General features: G+C 37.4%; 1 protein-coding gene across 3 annotated transcripts in view; it reads left to right on the top strand.

Annotated features, from left to right (window-relative positions):
- LOC127807602 (protein EMSY-LIKE 3-like) overlaps positions 1–20,924 on the top strand; it is a 39,964-nt gene that overhangs the window by 6,897 nt on the left and 12,143 nt on the right. The gene's annotated exons all lie outside the window — the stretch shown is intronic.

Here is a 20,924-nt window from a genome sequence, read left to right as displayed (position 1 = left end):
GCAACCAATCTCGCCTTGTACCGATCTAGAGACCGATCAGACTTATATTTCATAGTATAGACCCATTTTCAACCCACTAGATGTTTTTCCTTAGGCAATTTCACCAAATCCCATGTCTGATTTTTTTTCTAGGGCTACCATCTCAACCTCCATGGCATCCTTTCAATTCTTATTTCCTATAGCTTTAGAAAAATTTCTTGGGATATGAATAGTATGTAGGCTGGTAAAAAAGGCTCTATGGGTAGATGATAGCTTAAAAAAGGAAAGAAATAGGTGTAAAGAATGTTTGGTACAGGTTCTAGTTCCTTTTCTAAGTGCAATGGGCCAATCCAGGTCATATGTATCTGTCTCGAGTGTGGATTCAATAGGTTTTACAGAGCTATTATCAAGAGGGTTGGTTGATAAGATACTTGGAGATGGCTCTGAAATGGTGGCAAAATTGTCAATGTCACTTTTGTCTGGGGAGATTTTAGGACTAGTAGGACTTGCAGTGGATGCTGGGGCTTGCATAGGATTAGATTCAGGTTTCTTTCTCCTTGAATATACTTGTAGTGGACGGGGAGTAGATGGTGAAACTTTCTCTGGTGTCACACTTACTGAATCCTTCAAATTAGAAGATGGGTTCAAGGAAGGTGATAGATGATAGTTAAAGAGAATTAAAGGAGAATCCCTATTGGTCAAGGTTAGATTTTGTTCTTGAGTATTAGAGGATTTAAATTAGGACTCTCTCTCAACAAAGGTCACGTCTACATATACAAATTTTTTTTTTTGAAGGAGGGTGATAGCATCGATAACCTTTTTGTGTAGAAGAATATCCAATGAACACACTTTAAGGCATGAGGATCTAGCTTCCCTCTAGTGGTGGTACAATTCAAGCTTCCACAACTCAATCAAGATGACCCCTTTTGAGGCCCTTTATGGTTACAAGCCAGACTTACTTCCTGCCCTAGGAGGCCACACAACAGTCGTAGCAATTGAGGCCTATTTACAATAGAGACAAGAGGTACTAAGAATGGTAAAAGAAGAGTTGGCCAAGGCTAAGAATAGGATGAAACAACTAGCAGATCTAAGGAGGAGTGAACGAGAATTCTCAGTGGGGGATGAAGTATACTTGAAGCTCAGCTAGCAACATTTCAGGGCACTAACCAAACAAACCATATCTAAGTCGAACCCCAAGTATTATGATGGTCCATTCAAAATCTTGGAGAAAATAGGAGCAGTAGCTTACCGGTTGCAGCTACCTAAAGAAGCAAGGATACACCCTATCTTCCACGTCTCTCTTCTCAAGAAGGCAGTGGGCAAACTAAGATCTACCCCAAAATTACCTCCTATAGTGGGAGAAGTACCTCCAGACACTGTGCCAACTACCATTGTGGACAGAATTGTCATACAACGCAATGGAGTTCCTCTGATCTAGGTGTTAGGTTCAATGGTCCTCCCTTCACTCTGACAACAATACTTGGGAGTGCTTGCCGGAGCTTCTTCAGCAATTTTCCAATGCTGCAAGCTTACTACATATTTCTTGCGGACAAGAAATACTTTAAGGGGTCGGGATTGTTATGATAGCTAGTTGATTATAATAAATAAATGTGTAATTGGGCTACTAGGATTTGAATTTCCATTTAGCATAGCTGGTAGAATGTTCCAGCATGCTGTAGCCACTTGCAAGCACACATGGGCACGGTGCTAACTGTTTTTGGTGCCCAAACTACTGGATCAGTATAAATAACTAATCTGAGCACATAAATGGACATGTTGAATGAATTTGGAAATTAGTTTCTTCCCAATTCTCTCTAAATCTGTCTTTGCCTCCATTCTGATCTCTCTCTCCCTCCCAAATATCTTCCACACTCTCTCCCATTTTAATTCTCAATTCCTCGATAACTCTCTTGTCAGATTCGTAATCTAGTACCTTTCTTTTCTAGATACTTGTTATCAAACTGTTTGGTTTGGTACACCTTCTAGATCATTTTTATAGTATACATCATGATCTATAATTGTCGGGAAATGAGGAATATTTTTTAGAATTATCAGATTTATGGGTTATTGTTTGTTTCCTATAGTTGTGGGTTGTTTTTCAATTATTTTTATCTAGTAGTGGGTTGAATTATGTTCTTTAATTTGTGTTTTGTTTCAAATTAGGTGGTTAAATAGTGGTTCCTTATTTTAAGGAAGTGGGTAGTTTCTTCTCCTAAACTGTATATATAGTTAGTCTATTGTGCTAGAAATAAGATAGTTTTTCCTTGTTAAATCCTAACATGGTATCAGAGCCATAGGCATTCTATTTCTAGGAAGTTGATACTTTGGTCTGTCGTGACCTTGAGCCTAGCAATCTTGTGACCTGAGAGATCAAGTGCAATTCATCTGGAAGCAATGTCTACTGCAATAGAATCGAGTGGTGCATCTAAAGCACCAGTTACAACAACTGTTAGTGGGGAGAACAAGAGCACTACTCCAACCGAAGAATTGTAGAACATCTAGGTAGCCTATAGACTAAATGGTAAGAATTATTTGAAGTGGTCTCAATTGGTTCGCACATTTCTAAAAGGGAGAGGCAAGCTGATCCATTTACTCGGTATTGGACTTAAACAAGGAGACCCTACATTTGAAGCTTGGGATGAAGAAGATTCTATGGTAATGTCTTGGTTTTGGAATTCAATGTTTCCTGAAATAAGTGATAGTGTTATGTTCTAAGTACAACTAAAGAAATTTGGGATGCAGTCAAGCAAACTTATTCTAAAGTTTGAGATGCAACTCAGATTTATGAGATTAAAACAAAAATCTCTGCAACAAAGCAAGGAAACTGATCAATCACTAAATATTCCAATCTCTTCCAAACTTTGTGGCAGGAAATAGATCACTATCAGTGTATCAAAATGACTTGCAATGAGGATGCAGCTCTACTAAAAAGGTTTGTTGAAGAAGGCAGGATTTATGAATTTTTTTGCTGGTCTAAACATTGAGTTTGATACAATGAGAGTACAGATACTTTGGAAAGAGGACTTGACATCCCTATATGAGACTCTAGATATTGTCCATGCTGAGGAAGGAAGGAGAGGAGTCATGCTTGAAACTCCTACAGTGGAAAATTCTGCACTAATGACAAGAAGGGTACCCATGTAGGATTCTAATGCTGAACGCCAAGGGGGTGAGGCTAAAAGAACTCTAGATAGGTCTTAGTCAAACAAAGATCTATTGTGGTGTACTTATTGCAAGAAGCTTAGACATACTATAGACAAATGCTAGAAGTTACATGGAAAGCCACAAGTTGAGAGTAAAGGGACATTAGGCAAATAGAAGAGGCATGAGGAGGCCTATGTTGCAAACACACAACTGAGAAATGGATTCTTCAAAATTATTGACAACTGAGTTTAATATGGAAGAAATTACAAAACTGAGACAATTAATTGGATTATTAGAGAAACCTATTGGTTTAGGTACTTGTACTAACTTTTTAAGGTATTTCTTCCTTCTCTCTTGCACTAAATGCCTCATATACTACTTTCTCAAGTGCCTTGATTAATGATTTAGGGGCCATAGATCATATGACCTATTCCTCCAAAAAATTTATTTCGTATACCCCTTGTCTTAGTAACAGAAAAATTATCACAGGTGATGGTACAACCGCTACAGTAGCAATTCAAGGAGATGTGTATATCAGTGAATCTCTTACCTTAAAAAATGCTTTGCTTGTACTTTAAGTTTTTTTCTAACCTTGTTTCAATTCAGAAACTCACCACATATTCTAATTGTAGGGTGATTTTTCATCCTTCTCATTGTGAAATTTAGGAGCAGGGACAAGGAGGATGATTGGACATGCTAAAGAGAAAGAAGGTCTCTATTATCTTGAGGAACAAAGTGGCTAAAGAGAAAGAAGGTCTCTATTATCTTAAGGAACAAAGTGGCTGAAGAGAAAGAAGGTGTTTATTATCTTTGAGGAACAAAGTGGATAGGAGACCAAGGTAGTTAAGTTCTCTCCAATGTCCTATATGACTGATTCCTCATAGTCACGTAGAGAAAGGATTTGGCTTCAACACCTATGTCTTGGTCATCCATCTTTTAATGTTCTTAAGATAATGTATCCTTTATTGTTCAAAGGATTAGGTGGAGAAGACTTTTAGTGTGACATATGTGAATTTGCAAAACATAAGAGGACATTATTTCCTATTAATATGAAAAGAAGTCCTTTTCCCTTTGCTCTTATACATAGTGACATTTGGTGTCCATCTCCTATTCCTAATATCATTGGGGCTCTGTAGTTTATGTCATTTATTGATGATTGTACTCGTGCCACTTGGATTTATCTTTTAAAGAACAAATCTGAAGTGAGTTCTATAGTTATTATTTTCTATAATATGGTAAGAACTCAATTCAATGTTGAGATCAAATGAATACGATCTGATAATGCTAAGGACTATTTCAATCAATTCCTTACTTCCTATTTCCAAGCAAGAGGCATAATTCATGAGTCCTCTTATGTGAATACTTAACAACAAAATGGGGTGGTTGAAATAAAGAATGGACATCTTCTAAGTATCACTAGAGCTCTCTTATTTTAAAGGAATGTTCCAAAATAGTATCGGGGGGAAGCTATCTTAACTGCTACTCTATCTCGTAAATCGACTGCCATCAAGGAATCTAAATTCTCAAAGTCCTCTCCAATTGCTGTCTCAATTCTTTCCACAAGTTCCAATCTCTAATGGTCTTATACTTAGAATATTTAGGTGTGTAGCATTTGTTCATTTACACTCTCAACAAAGGGGAAAACTTGATCCTAGAGCTCTTAGATGTTTTTTTTGTGGGATATTCACTTACTCAAAAAGGGTATAAATGTTTTCATCCGCCAACCAAAAGATTTTTTGTATCAATAGATGTTATATTTGCTGAACAAAATCAATATTTTGTTCAGAATTCTCTTCGGGGGGGAGACCTTAATAACTGAGGAAAATGATAGAGATCTATTTCTTCTTGAGTTTCCTTCCTTATTACCTTCCTCTATTCAGCACATACAACCTACTGTTACATCATTACAACCTGCATCTAAGCCTCAAGAATAGATACAAGAAGTTTTAGTTCTGGAACCTGAACACCATCCGCTTCAAGTATACTCAAGAATACTCAAGAAGAAAGAGACCAACTGCTCCTTCAGCACTTGCTCAGGCATCTTAATCAACACTTGGTCCTGACATTGAGCATAATGAGGTAACCACTTCTACTTCCATCTCTCCTAATGAAATTGAACTTCTTGATGATATCTAACTCAAGTGATAGTGACCTACCTATTGCTACTCGCAAAGGAAATAGAACTTGCACAAAACACCCCATGCACCTATTCATGTCTTATAAAAAATTGTCTTCTAGTCATAAAGCCCCAACATTAGCTCAATTCCCATACCAAAAACAGTATCTTAGGCATTAAGCAATGAGAATTGGAGGGATGCTATGAGGGTCGAGATACAGGCACTTGAAAAGAATAGGACATGGGATCTAGTAAGGCTGCATAAAGGGAAGAAGCCAGTGGGGTGTAGGTGGATATTCACAGTGAAATACAACTTAGATGGGTTATTAGAAAGATATAAAATAAGTTTGGTTGCTAAGGGTTATACCCAAACCTATGGTGTTGATTATCTTAAAACCTTTGCTCCAGTTGCAAAAATGAATACCATAAGGATATTGCTATCCCTAGCAACTAACTTTAGTTGGAAATTACAGCAATTTGATGTGAAAAATGTCTTATCTACATGGAGATCTAGAGGAAAGAATCTATATGGAAGTACCACTAGGATTGAGTTCAACAAAAAAAAAAAAAAATGCTATGGTATGCAAGTTAAACAAAGTTCTATATGGGTTGAAACAATCACGGAGAGCTTGGTTTGGAAAATTTACCAAAGCCATGCTGAAGTTGGGATACAAACAAAGCCAAGGAGACCATACTCTATTCATAAGACATTTTGTTAGTGGAAGAATGACTGTTTTGTTAGTCAATGTAGATGATATTATAATGACAGGAGATGACTTGGAAAGAATGGAAAGTCTAAAGAAGTGTTTAATAAAGGAATTTGAAATTAAAGAGTTATGCAAGCCGAAGTATGTCCTGGGTATTGAAGTAGCTCACTCTCAACAAGGGATTTTCATATCCCAATAGAAGTATATTCTTGATTTATTAATTGAGATCAGTATGCTAGGATGCAAGCCGACTGAAACCCTTCTTGGGCCTAATCATAGACTTAGTAGCAATCCATAAGATGTAGCAGCTGTAACGAAACCCCAAGGCACGAGAAGAAAGACGTGAAAGAAAATGAACGAACGGAATTCACTCAAATTTACTAAAATGAGAATCTAAACAAAATTACAAGAGGGAGAGTGCGTAGCTGGATTTATGTACAACTCGCCTCACTAACAGATTGCTGTTGCAATCTTATAACAATAGAAACCACCTTAAGAAATAGCCTAACTAACAACCACTACTTATACTAACACACAACATATATAAGCATTACAATTATCAATCATCAAAACATAAGTAAAGGCTGCTACTCAAATGCTACATGCTTCCACATTCCCCCTCAAACCAGACTCCATAGTAGAAGAAATTATTTTTATACACGAACTGCCTATGGAGAGTCATTAGAGCTGATATGCCCTAGTGACAGCTTAAGACCAAGCATATCACACAAGAACAAAAATCGGTTCCTTGGCAATCTTTTAGTAAGAATGTCAGTCACTTGATGAGAAGTAGGAATATATCTAATCTCTATTTCACTATTCTCTTCTTTCTCTCGAACAAAATGCATATCAATCTCAATGTGCTTAGTATGAGAATGAAAAATAGGGTTTTTAGCAATACTCTTTACAGCCAAATCATCACTCCATGGATATCCCAACTTTGAAAACAAAGACTTCAGCCACAAGATCTTTGTAACACCCTATGCAATTGCTCGGTATTTAGCTTCCCCAACTGACCTAGCTACCATAGACTACTTTCGTGACCCCAAACAATCAAATTCTTGCCAAGAAACACACATAGCCCACTAGTGGACTTTCTTGTAACCTAAAAGCCTGCATGGTCAGCATCTGTATACACAACTAAGGACATATCATTAGGTGATGGAGAAACCAATAAACCCAAACCAATAATCCCCCTAAGATACCTAAGTTGCCGTTTGCAGGCTAACCAATGCTGCAACTTAGGAACTGACAAAAATTGGCTTAACTTGTTAACTGTAAAAGCAATATTTTGTCATGTATATGTCAAATATTGTAGGGAACCAATGACAGTCCTATATAATTCTGGATTGGAAAAGGAATCACCCTCATCAGTCAAAGAAACACCCGAAGTCATAGGTGTGGCACTGTTAGTGTAGGTGCTCTAGATCCAATCAGATTGGGAATATTGTACATTGATAATTGCAATCATATTTATTATTGAATAAAGAGTTATTCAATTTCATAAGAAGTTGTTATATTAGTTTCTTGTTATTATTATAATGAATGGATGATACTAGATAGAAGTCTATATGATGTATGTTGTGATTAATCTATAAAGGTGTGAGATGATGCATTACAGTTTGTAGACATCATTAAATGTTCAAAGTTGTAGCAATGTCAAGAATAGACATTGACAATTGCGGTAAGACTTGTATGTGCTATGTTTTTGCTATCTGATAGCATTGGGGGTCTCACACACATAGGCATGGGAATGCCTAGACATGTATATAGGTGACCAATGTTGGAGAACATGTCACTGAACATGACTCGCCATGTGAATTCATTTTGATTATATGTTAATGGAATTCTCATACGAGATGGGTGTAACTAATTCTTGGACCTGAGGTTGTCATGATCATCTCATAAGAAGACCGATATGCTTTGACATCGTTACGATAGGCTTAGACAAAGGGTACACATGGGTGATCATTGGACATATCGTGAGGTTTATGGAGATGGGTGCATAATTAAGATGAGACTCGTCTATCCCTTGAAAGAGGGTGATGTATCTACGACGTCTTCGGTAGATATTTACTTTAAATCCATGGCCATAGTAAAAGAGATCAACAAGGAGTTATTGATTCACTTTCTATTGAGTGAGAATATCCGGAGGATCGAAGAAAACTCATGTGATTGTAATCAAGCAACACATCGCCAGACTTGAGATCACAGAAGATACATTGACAAGAGAATCGAATTACACGGTAACCATGCTCGTGAAAGATTGTTTGCGGATTATGAATCATTTTGAATAATTGGGTAGGCATGATGCCTTGCTAGAGGCTAATCTTGTTTTATGTGTTAGTACCAACACATTGCCAACATATTCGAAAGCCTAATGAGTCATACGCAAAAGGTACTGTCCCTAGCTTAAACCAGGAGAGCAGGCATATGATTAAGTGGGACACTTCGGCAAGAAGTTGTGCTGTCGTAGGTTTTCATGGAAAAAAAAAAAATAGACGTAATGATCTCGATTTGACGATGGGTCGTCATAAAGCAAAGAGTTTTCTAAAATGGCCATTGATTAAATTAGAAACGAGTTTATAATTTAATAATTTCCTATATTTGTTGGAGTGACAAATAGGAAATAAAATATATATATATTTAAATTTAAATTAATATTTGGGCTAAATAGAGTACTTGGGGCAAATATTAAATTAAATATTATATTTGGGCTAAATTGGATTTGGACCAAATATTTTATTTAAACTTATTATAATTGGATTTGAGCCATTTAATTAAGTTCCTACTTAGATTAGGATAAAACTATTTAATTAATTACTAGTTGGATTAGTAAAGGGTTGACCCATATCTATTAAGGTTTAAGAAACCTTAGGAGACCTTGCTCCTCAAAAGGGGTTGCCCAAAGTATCAAGATTTGTGTGTTGTTTCTCAAGAGTTGAAAAACAAAGGTTGCCATTCACTCACTCCCGTTTTCTTTCTGCATCGATTTGAAACGAGGAGATTCTTTCTATCCATACACAAGCCATGAAGAGAAGGAGCTAGCACTCCTATTCCACTCTCCTCGCCAAAGGACGCGTGTTGCATATCACGAGTTAGAGGCTGGATACTTGAACGGCTCGGATCCGCAAACAACTTAAAAATCTAAAGGTTAGATTTATTTTATTATGTATGTGAATGTTTTGATTTCAACGTTGATCCAATCACCAGGATCAGGGTAAAGTTCAAATTTTTGAACTATGCTGCTTGCCTCGTAGCGATCTTGATTTATTTCCAGGCACAGGGTTTACAATTCTGCATTACTGCCTTCTTCAGCAAGTCCAAAGCATACTTGGATTGAGTAAGGTAGATACCACTATCATCTCTATGCACCTCAAGCCCTAGGAAGTAATTGACTAACCCTAGAGTTTTAAGATCAAAGTGAGTGTCCAAGTCCTGAATACAAGATTTAAGGGTTGTAGAATCTAAACCCGTAATCAGGATATCATCAACATACATCAAAACAAACAACACATGTCCAGAAGTCCTCTTAACGAACAAAGAAGCATCAGGAGTAGCTTTGAGAAAACCCCAATTCTATAATGCAGCCCTTAGCTCTGTATACCAAGTTCGAGGAGCTTGCTTAAGACCATAGAGTGACTTTCTCAACCTACACACGTGAGGGAAATTGAGAGTTCACAAAGCCTTCAGGCTGTGACATAAACATTGCCTCTGTCAAGCCACCATTTAGAAAGGCATTATTCACCATCCAAAAATGACTGACGAAAACAACACTTTAATAGTTGGAGCCTTAATAACAAGGCTAAAAGTTTTAGCATAGTTAACCCCTGAAGTTTGAAGAAATCCCTTGGCCAGTAACCGGGCCTTATGTTTAAGAATTGATCCATCAAAATTGTACTTGACTCGAAACACCAATTTACTGTCGATAAGATTCATATCCTTAGATCCCATGTATGATTACGCTGCAAAGCTGAAAATTTCTCCTCCATAGCCTTAACCTATCGCGAGTCTAAAAAAGCCTTATGAATTGAGTTAGGTTTGAGAGAACTCACTAAGGCATGAGAAGAGGTTGTCACAAGCTACTTAGACTTTGACCTAGTAAGCATAGGGTGAATGGAAGGAGTTGGAGCAAGTTTGATTCTAGGTAAACAAGCTTTAAGTGTAGATTGCTGAGGACAAGGTGACTGTGTCTCATGAATAGAAGACAAATGGTCAGTAGATGAAACATGAGAATCAGTAGAAACAGGGTTAGCAAGATAGGAATTGAGGGCTGTGCTACTTGAGGAGGAGAGAAGAAGTAGAAGGAAATGAAGGAAGAGATTGAAAGTACGTAGTAAAGAGACCATTAGAAGCTGATGGAGACTTAGAAGAAAAAGATGAGGGTGAAAACAAAGTAGGAAATGTAAAGTCATTAGGATTAAATTGCATATAGGACATAGACCTTTCCCGATGGATGTAAACACTTGTAACCAGCCTGAGCATGATTATACCCAAGAAGCACACATTTAGTGGAGTGGAAATCAAATCTATGCTTGTTATAGGGTCTAAGGTAAGTAAAACAAGCACAATCAAAAGGCTGTAGCAGGAAATAATTTGGTGATTTGTGATAAAGTAGCTCAAATGGTGTATTAAACTTGATGGGAGAAGCTGGGAGCAGGTTGATAGTATGAACAACAATTTGAAAGGCTTTCTACCTAGAACTTTAGAGGCATGTGAGCATGGGCTAACAATGTGAGACCCATCTCAGCTATGTGTCTATGTTTTCTCTTTGCAACACCATTCTGTTGATGAGTGTAGAGATAGGTAAATCGAGGTTGTATGCCATGGCTATGAACATAAGGTAAAAAAGCTTTAAATTCCCCCCCATTATTAGTTTGTATGGTTCTAAGTTTGGTCTGGTATTGAAATTCAACAATTTATGAAATTCCATAAAGGTGGACAAGGCATCAGATTTAAGTTTCAAATGATATAGCCATGTATACCTAGTGTATGCATCCACAAAGATAATATAATATTTATACCCTTCGGTAGACATGACAGGAGAAGGACCCCATAGATCTGAATACACCAATTCCAATGATTTCTTTGACTTCATTTCACAACCAGCAAATGGAAGCTGATGTAGTTTCGCAATTTTACAAGAATCACAAAATGAAAGAGCTGAATGAGAACAAGGAACATGAATTTTATTCAAAACAAATTGCAATACATTGGAAGATCGATGCCCTAATCTTGCATGCCATTGTTGACACACATTGTTGTTTTGGGCAACATTGACACTAGGTGACAGCTCATGACAAAATGAGTGTTGTCTGTTACATTTATTCAAAGAAAAATCATTATTAGCAAATGAATCAGGCTTGATGGATTGGGCTGAGCTGCTGTGAGCAGCATGATCAAGTGCTAGAACCTGCTAATAAAGTCCATCCTTAGAGGTGTCCTCGAAGTAGGACCAACACTGAACCCTTGTCCTTGATCAAACAAGAATTAAAGTGAAATTCAGCAATAACATTATGGTCTCGTGTAAGTGGTGAAGCACTAATTAGGTTTTTCTTCATATTAAGAACATGAAGAACATTAGGCAATGAAATAATGGAGGTAGGTTTGGTTTGTGTGTACAATTGATTGAGACCTACATTAGAGATAGAAAGTTTCTTACCATTCCCAACAACTACTTTGTGAACACCGTTGTGTGGTGTATGTAATGACAGGTTGTTGAGATTAGAAGTGATGTGATTTGTTGCTTCAGAATCAACAAACCATGAGAGGTTTGGCAAAGAGGGTTGAGATAGATTTTCAGAAGGCTAGGAAAAGTTACCATAGTGAGTCTCTTGAAGTGATCCTGCTTCACTCATGAAGACTTCGTTAGAATCACTAAGGGAGGCTATATATGCTCTCGGATTTGACTGAACAACAATGTTAGACCTTCCAAAATCTTGGCTAGGTGTTCGTTGGAAATTTCTATCAAATCTGTGATAACACTTATCCACATAATGCCTTGGTTTTCCACATAGCTGACAATAAATCCTCCTACCAGATGTTCTACCGCGACCTCTTCCACCTCTATTTACATAGCCATCCCCTCTCGGTGTGGTCACAACCCCACTACCCTTCCTTGATAAGTATGATGCCACATTAACATGCATAGATGAAGGCATAACAGACTCAAAATTAGCAAAAGATTGTGGCAAATTTTTGGCAGCTAACTGTTGCTCATGCATCAACAACAAATATTGCATCTTTTCTAGGTCTATGTCATCCATTTGATATGTTATGAAACTAACAACAGTCTCTCATATTCATGATCCAAACCATTTAGAATAGGGAGTCTTTCTTAATGGATCTCAATTGCTGCTTTAATTGAAAAGACTTAGCTATAATTTGTCTAAAATAGAGGTTTTCCAAAGAAGACTCTGCAGATAATTCACAGTGAATCACCTGTGCTAATACCTCTTTATCAATGGTAGAAAACAACAATCCAAGCAACAGCTGATTAGATTTGATCCAACTCATGTACTCGGAGTTGATCAAGGGAGATCTAGACTCGCTTGCCTCTGGATCTACCAAATACTTTGCTGGAGGTGGTGACTTGTTGAGAAATGGTAGTAGATCAAACGCTCAAATCGTTGCAAGGATTTGAGCTTTTTAGAAAATGTAATTGCTGGAATCCAACTTAATTGGAATGAAACTGAAAGCCTTTGCCATCGCTTCAAAATCTGACTGTGAGGCGGATAACAAGGAAGAAGAAGAATGAGGTGGTGGAGAAGAGGAGGAGCTAAGAGCTGGATTAGATGCCATTGGCTCTGATATCATGTAATGAAACCTTAGGGTACGAGAAGAAAGTCAAAAAAGAAAATGAAGAGAAGGAATTCACTCAAATTTACTAAAATGAGAATGTAAACAAAATTACAAGAGGGAGAGTGCGTAGTTGGATTTATATACAACTCGCCTCACCAACAGATTGTTGTTGCAATTTTATAACAATAGAAACTGCCTTAAGTAACAGCCTAACTAACAACCACTGCTTATACTAACACACAACATATATAAGCATTCCAATTATCAATCATCAAAACATAAGTAAAGGCTGCTACTCAGATGCTACATGCTTCCACAACAAGTAAAGGTCTCTACCAAAGATTAGTTGGGAGACTCATTTATTTGTCACATACCAGGCTGAACATAGCATATGCAGTGGGAGTTAGCCAATTCATGCACAATCCTAAGGAGGTGCACCTGAAAGCAGTGCAAAGAATTTTGCATTATCTAAAGGGCACACTAGGGAAGGGTATTTTTTTCAAAAGAGGGCAAGAACTAACTCTTGAAGTCTATATGGATGCTGACTATGTGAGATCAATAGTTGATATGAGGTTAACATTCGGGTATTGCACTTTTCTAAGGGGGGATATTGTGACTTGGAGGAGCAAGAAGCAGAATGTGGTGTCAAGATCATGTGCAAAGGCAGAATTTAGGTCCATGGCCCTTGGGATTTGTGAGTTACAATGGATAAAAATAATTCTAGAAGATCTGAAAGTCAAATGGAAGGATCCTATGACACTATATTGTGATAATAAGTCAGCTATTAATATTGCACACAATCTGGTGCAACATGTTCGAACTAAACATGTGGAAGTTGACAGGCATTTTTCAAAAGAAAAGCTTGAAAGTAGTCTAACTTGTACTCTATTTGTGCCTAAAGGAAGTCAGCTTGTAGATTTACTCACTAAAGGCCTTCTAGGGACAGCTTTTCAATGGTTAACAAGCAAGCTGGAAATGGAGGATATACATTCACTAGTTTGAGGGAGAGTGTTGGGAAATAAGGAATATTTTTCAGAATTATCAGATTTATGGATTATTGTTTGTTTCCTATAGTCGTGGGTTGTTTTTTCAGTTGTTTTGATCTGATAGTGGGCTGAGTTATGGTTCTTAAATTTGTGTTTTGTTTCAGATTAGGTGGTTAGATAATGATTCCTTATTTTAAGGAAGTGGGCAGTTCTTCTCCTAAACTGTATATATAGTGAGTCTATTGTGCTTGAAATAAGATAGTTTTTCCTTGCTAAATCCTAACAATAATATTATTGTATTAAGCATGTGAAAGTTTGGAGTTGTAAGAAATCATATCTGTGTCTTCATTTTGTATTGTTATAGTTTTTTAGTTTTTAACTTCTTTTGTTTTTAGCTTGTTCTGGTGATTTTACTGTAACATGTGAGCAAGTAACCGATGTTATGTACTAAATTGCTGTAGGAAATTGTTTTAAGTTACAAGAGTTTTTTCATAATTTAAATGAATTTTAAAAAAATTTAAGAAAATAATACTCAGATCAAACTTTTTTTCATTTCTAAAACGCTAGACAAAATTTGACAGTTTAAAAAAATCTACAATTTCACCTATTAACACAGCCAAAGGATTTGACATGCAAATAACAAAACGGTAAAAATGATTTTGAAGAAAACAAATAAACTGCTTTTAAGGTTTTTCATCAATTAAGAAAACACATGAGAGGTTCTTTCAATAAATTATAAAGAAAAAGGCAAAACCACTAAGTTTTGCTTAAGCAGGCAAAAACTGTATTTATGGTTTACAGTTTCTGCCTTCTATATTTGAGCCAAAAGCTTTCACTTTGCATTTTAATTATGATCTATATCAATTTCTTTGCACTGGCTGGCTCATAAATAGTCGTCTTCCACTTTACATTTCAATTATATCAATAACTTTGCAGTGTGCCTCGTAATTATTTGTCCTTGGCAGGAAATAGAAAGCAAAAACTGTAAATATGGTTTTTGCCTTAAGAAAAACTGCCAAGTGTGCTTTTGCCTTTTTTGTTTTCAAATGGTTGGAAGAACCACTTTTGCAGTTTCTTCACTTACGGAAAACTGCAGAAGTGGTTTATTAGTTATTTGCATGTCAACTCTTTTGTCTGTGTTTATATAGGCAAGAGTTATAGATTCTTTTATACAGTCTAATCATGTCAGAGTTTTAGAAATGGAAAAACTATGATCTAAGTTTTATTTAAATTTTTTATGAGTCTTTTATGAAAAAATTCAAGTTACAATACAACATGGATATCTTATATGATCTTTGCTGATCATTTTAGCTTATGTTTTTCATCGTTTTTGGTATGGGTGTTGTGTGTTTCCTAAGAAGTATGGAAACCTCCATGACATGCCTGTATCATGTCCAACACTGACACTAGTCATATACTTACTAATCATATGGGCAATTTGCCAAAATGCCCTGTTAACTTTAAATTTTTTAATTGAAACTTGGGACACCATTACTTTTGAAGATAGTGAACATAAAAGTCTCCAAGCTAATCGTAGTAGAATTGATAGGCAAAGCAGCAACAGCAATCTGTTATTGCCCATCATTAGATAGTAGGTTGCTTCCTTGCCATTTAGTGGACAAGGGAGGATATTGTGAAACTTATTTTGGAACCATAAGATATCATATCAATGCCTTCCTTTTATATTACTACTTATGTGCATTTTTTGGTGTTAATCTCTATTTAACGTATCCTTTGCTAGTTTTATAGCAAGACCATCTTACTGAATGTGGAAAGTAACCAATGGTTTACTGTTCTAGGTAGCACCATATTTAGGCTACTTTGTTTTTTATGGGTACAACATTTATATATTGTATGCTCTTTTCTTATTTGTAATTTATGTTTTTCATAGCCTTGGGAATCAAATTGGGTGATGGCTTGAGAAGGGCGAGTACTTCCATAAAGGTGCTTGTATACTGTTCAATACCAACAGTAGACTGGACAGACACTTCTATAATAGTATAAATAGGCAAAGCAACCAATGGCTCTTTACTCTGGCCCACTGTCCAAGCTTAAACTAGTTAGTGGGCAGCATAGGCAGTTAGAATACAATGGCTATAACTGAATCTTGTGAGAACCACAATATAAGTTAGGAAAGAAACATTGTAGGTTTACTTGTATTAGTTTTTTCCTCTTTAAACTCCTAATTTGAAAAATTTAGGTGTTCTCTTCGTGTTTGAGTTTTGAATTTTGAATTCATTTTCAATTTTGTATTTTGATTGTCTGTTTTGAGATTTTTGAAAACACGTTCTTTTTGTTATTTTGAAAAACTGTTTCTCAAAATAAAAAACTAAAAAATGTTTTTACTTTGAAATTTTGAGACAATTTATTTTATAATATTTCATTAAATAAATTTGATCCAAAGACTTTAAAATATAATTCAAGAGATAACTGATAATCTAATCTTAGAAACGAAAGAAAGTAATTATAAATTATAAAATAACATAACATTATCACAGGTATAATCCAAAATCTTAGAAATATCTTTAAAAAAAATTAATACAAAAAAATCATATTACATATTTAATTTAATATTTAAATAAAATAAAATAAAACAAAACAACAAAAAAATCAAATCGCAGAAGGGGAAGGGAGCCGCAACAATCAGGAAGAAACCATGGTGAAGGGGAGGTGATGCTCGGCCGTTCGGTGGTGGGTAGTGGTGGGCCAGAAGAGAAGAGAGGAGAAAAGAGACAGGGGGCGGTCGACGACGGGGGGCGGTGATGTTGGACGCGATGGGAGGGTTTGCGATAGGGGGCAGTTGACGACAGTGGTCGCGGTGGTGTTGGCAGAAGTGGTCGGCGGCGGTGATGGCGATGGCGATGGCGATGGCAGTGGCGGGCCAGAAGAGAAGAGAGGAGAAAGGAGACCGGGGGGGGGGGGGGTTGACGCAATGCAAGGGTTTGCGATGGGGGGTGGTGGTTGCGGTGGCGGTGGCGGAAGTAGTCAACGATAGTGATGGTGATGGCGGTGGCGGTCGACGACCAGAAGAGAAGAGAGGAGAGATGTGGGTCTGTGCAGTTGGGGGGGAGGGGAGGCTGCATGCATTTTCCATGTTTTGGTATTTTGAGTGTGTTTTCACTGAAAACACCCAAAACAATATTTTTGTTGTTTTGGGTTTTCTTTATAAATTTTTTTCTTGTTTTCGAAAACGCATTTTTGAAAATAGAAAAGAGAACGCATTTTTAGTGTTTTGAAAAACTGAAAACTGAAAACGGGTTGAAAACAGCAAAGAGAACAAGCCCTTAGAATTCTAGAAATTTGAACTTGTTTAAAATTTTAGCTACTATATAAAATGTGATTTTTTGGTCTATAAATGTTAAATAATGTTAAATGGAGCGTCTTTATTTCACCATAATTTTTGAAAATTACCATTATCATCTTGGGGTGTTTGTATCATGTTGTATCAATGACCATACCATGCCCATCCATATCCATGGTTCTTAGTGTTTAGGTATATATTGAAGTGTTGGATTTGTCTAATTCTCATGTTTCCAAATTTCATATTAACTTTTTTAATTGTAGAATGGTGCTTACAGAAACATTGTACAACTATTTGTAAATGATAAAGGAACTCTTCTACCTGTTTAATGAGTCCATACCTAACTAGTCATCTAGGACATATTTTGTCCCAAGTGCCAACTATCTCGTCATGCATTTCACAAACGTAAAACTGGTGTAACATAGACTGCAATCCTTTCCATGTTCAAATTTTGCATGTTCCTGTTTTTCTTTAGGGGAAATTACACTGTGCACTCCTGATTTTTAGCAAAAACACACGGACCCCCTTGACATTTGAGAAATGACAAAGACTCCCTTGCTGTTTAAAACATAGTAAAAGACCATTTTACCCTTATGGCTTGAACTATTTCTCTCCTCTTTCTCTCGTCGGTGACAGCCAATCATCTCTCTCTTGCTGGTCTTTCTTGTTGCCATAGAACAACCATGAGTGTCTCTCTTTCTCCTCTCCATCTCTCTTTCTATTTGCTCTCCTCTCCCATTTGATTTAGCAACAAGGCCAAGCTTGATCAATCTCTCCAAGCATTGCCCCAAGCATTGCTGGATAATTCCACCCCAACCATCTCCAAATGGTTTTTGATTACTCTTTCATAGGTCTTTCTCATCGACGACAAAGGTATCTCTCTCTCAAAACCTATAGGTGATGAGGAAACCCTATCGTTGATCCTTGTCTCACTTTAACTTGCTCTATCAATCTGCATCTCTCTTTTCACTCACTTTCTTTCTTTGCTTCTCTGAACAACCCCGTTGCCAATGGGTTTTTCCCTCTCTACTAATCATCCCCCCACCCTCTCTCTCTCTCTCTCACACACACACACAACCCCATTGCTGTCGATGGGGTTGCAAAAAACCAATTAGACCCTTCGAATCTCTCTCTCTCTCTCTCTCCCCGTATAGGGTGATCGGTGGCCAGCCACCACTGGCAAATGTTTATTTTTTAATTTTCTTTTTCTATAATTTCTAAGAGAGGATGAGATGAGTAAGAAAAGGCATTTCTGGTATTTAGAAATGTTGGAGAAGATAAAGGAGAAAATTTAGTCTACAACCGAGAGGATAAGAAGAGAAGATGCTAAAGATAAAGATGAAAGATATAACCAGCTGGAAGGATAAGGATATTCCTTAAAATCAAATAAGGAAATCCTAGTTTATATTGATCTTAATCTAAAGTATATTGTTGTAATCTATACCTAAATATTAGGAGTGTAATCTAGTTCTAAATTCTAGGAGATTTATTAGGAGTGTAATCTAGTCCTAAATTCTAGGAGATTTCTTTGGAAACTTTGTATATATATTTATATACTAAATATCAATGAAATTTAAGGAAGTTATGCCATTCATTAAACTTCTACCATTGCAACGAGTGAAACTTCTACCAATTTACCATCTACAACAAGGAATACTCAAGTCCCACAACCTCCAATCACTCTCAATAGTCACTCTCTCCAGACCACTCAGCCTAATCTGAATGGAACCAACTTCAGAGAATGGTTTCAGTTAGTTTTGCTGGTGATCCGAGGAAAGGGCAAAGTTGGATATCTAAATGGGACAGTTTCTAAGCAATCACTAATTCAGCAAATTATGGCGTTTGGGAGGCTGAAAACTCTATAGTAATGGCATGGTTAGTTAATTCTATGGAACCAAAGATTGGGAGGACCTATTTGTTCTACAACACAGCCTAGGAGTTTTGGGAAGCTGTGCAAGAAATCTACTCGGACATGGAAAACACTGCCCAAAGCTTCCAGATTCGCTCTACTATTTGAACAAGAAGGCAAGGTAATAGTTCAGTTACTGAATATTATAATGCCTTAACTGAATTGTGGCAACTGGCAAGAGATGGATCTATTCCATGAGATTAAATGGGAGTGTGTTGAAGATGGAAAGAAGTATGAAAAGATGATAGAAAAAGAAAGAGTGTTCGATTTTTTTCATGGTCTAAATTTTGATCTTGATGAAGTATGAGGGAGGTTGTTTGGAACCGAACCCTTTCCATCAATAAGGGAAGTTTTTGCAGAAGTAAGAAGAGAAGAAAGTAGGAAAAAAGTGATGCTAAATCCTTCAAGGGTGACCAATTCTAATGTAAACTTACAGACATCAAATCCATCCAAAGGTGAGCTTCAAAAGTGATCACTGCAATAAACCGTATCACATAAAAGAAATTTGCTAGAAGATTCATGGAAAACCAGTGTCATAGACCAAGGGTATAACTATAATTAGAGGAGTAATGGCAGAATTGTAATAACCCTATAGTTGCTAATTCAAAGGGTGCGCGCATGGGCTGTTCCTAACTGTTGCGCCTAGCTGTGTAATTCTCCTATAAATGAAGATAAGCTGAGGATGAGGAATTCGTGTGAGGATTATTCCACAGATTCCTTTCCCTCTCATTCTCATTCATGTTTCTCTTGCCCCCTCTCAATCTCTTTCTCTCAATTTCTCTTTCTCAATTCTTCTCGCCTAAACCATTCCTTCCGGAATTATGGAAGGATCTCTTCAACAGATTTCAAGCTTGACAAATTGGTATAAGAGCCCGCGACCTGGCAAATAGGATGGCCGATGGAACGCGAGCGAAGCAGATGGAGGTCAGACTGGACGCGATCGAGTTGGGATTGCGACAACACCAAGAACAGGTGGACGATAGATTGGAGACGTTGGAGTTAGGAATTCGAAATACACAGGAAGAGATCCACCGGAGTAGATCGGATTACACAACTACGTCGGATAGGGCATGATCGGACTGCGAGAAGAATTCTCGGGTCTCAGCCAGCAACTGATGGCAGCTCTGAGCATGTTTGCTAGGCAACCAAATGTCAGTTTGCCAACAGATTTTCCCCCACGGTCAACGTCGGCACCAATACTGACTGCACCGGCGAATAGGCTGCGACCTCAAGAACTAATAGAAGCAGGGGCGGAAGCACATCAGAAGGGTTATGGGGGTATCAATTCCACTCAACCGGGGCTGAGGATGGAGATTCCGGCCTTCGATCGGGACAGGCCGAGGTGGTGGATATGTAGATATGAACGCATGTTTTATCAACATCGAATCGTAGAAGGAGATAAGGTATGTATGGCTGCTTCCTACTTAGATGATGTGGCGGATGCTTGGTTCCAAAATTGGAGTCATGGCAGGTTGGATTTGAGTAGGCCAGAGTTTGTTAACCAATTGTGCAGAAGGTTTGGAGAGAAGACCAGATCGGATGTAATTGAGGAGTTTAACAAATTAAAACATAATGGAACAGTGGAGGAGTACCAAACTAGATTTGAAGAATTAAGGTCCTTGTTATCATTGTCGTAGCCTTACCTAGATGAGGAGTACTTTGTTTTGAGCTTTATCAGCGGGTTGGATGAGTTAATTAGACCGACGGTTAAGATGTTATACCCCACCACAGTGGCACAAGCAGCGGAACAAGCTCGATTTCACGAGCTTTCGATGGAAACGTTTGCGAGGAGACATAAGTTGTCGTCCAAAAACAGTAGGGAGGATCACACCTATGGGGGATATCACAGGGGAAGTAATTTCCAAAGTTCGCGAGGAGGACCTACCAGTAAGGTTCTCCACCCTACGACCCAACCAAGAAATCTCACGGTGGACCAAAAGAGACAACTAGACCTATGCTTCCGTTGTGCTGAAAAGTATGG

This window comes from Diospyros lotus, chromosome 1 (genome assembly GCF_014633365.1).
Source record: "Diospyros lotus cultivar Yz01 chromosome 1, ASM1463336v1, whole genome shotgun sequence".
In the NCBI taxonomy this organism is placed as follows: Eukaryota; Viridiplantae; Streptophyta; class Magnoliopsida; order Ericales; family Ebenaceae; genus Diospyros; species Diospyros lotus.
This window is presented reverse-complemented; position numbering and strand designations above follow the sequence as displayed.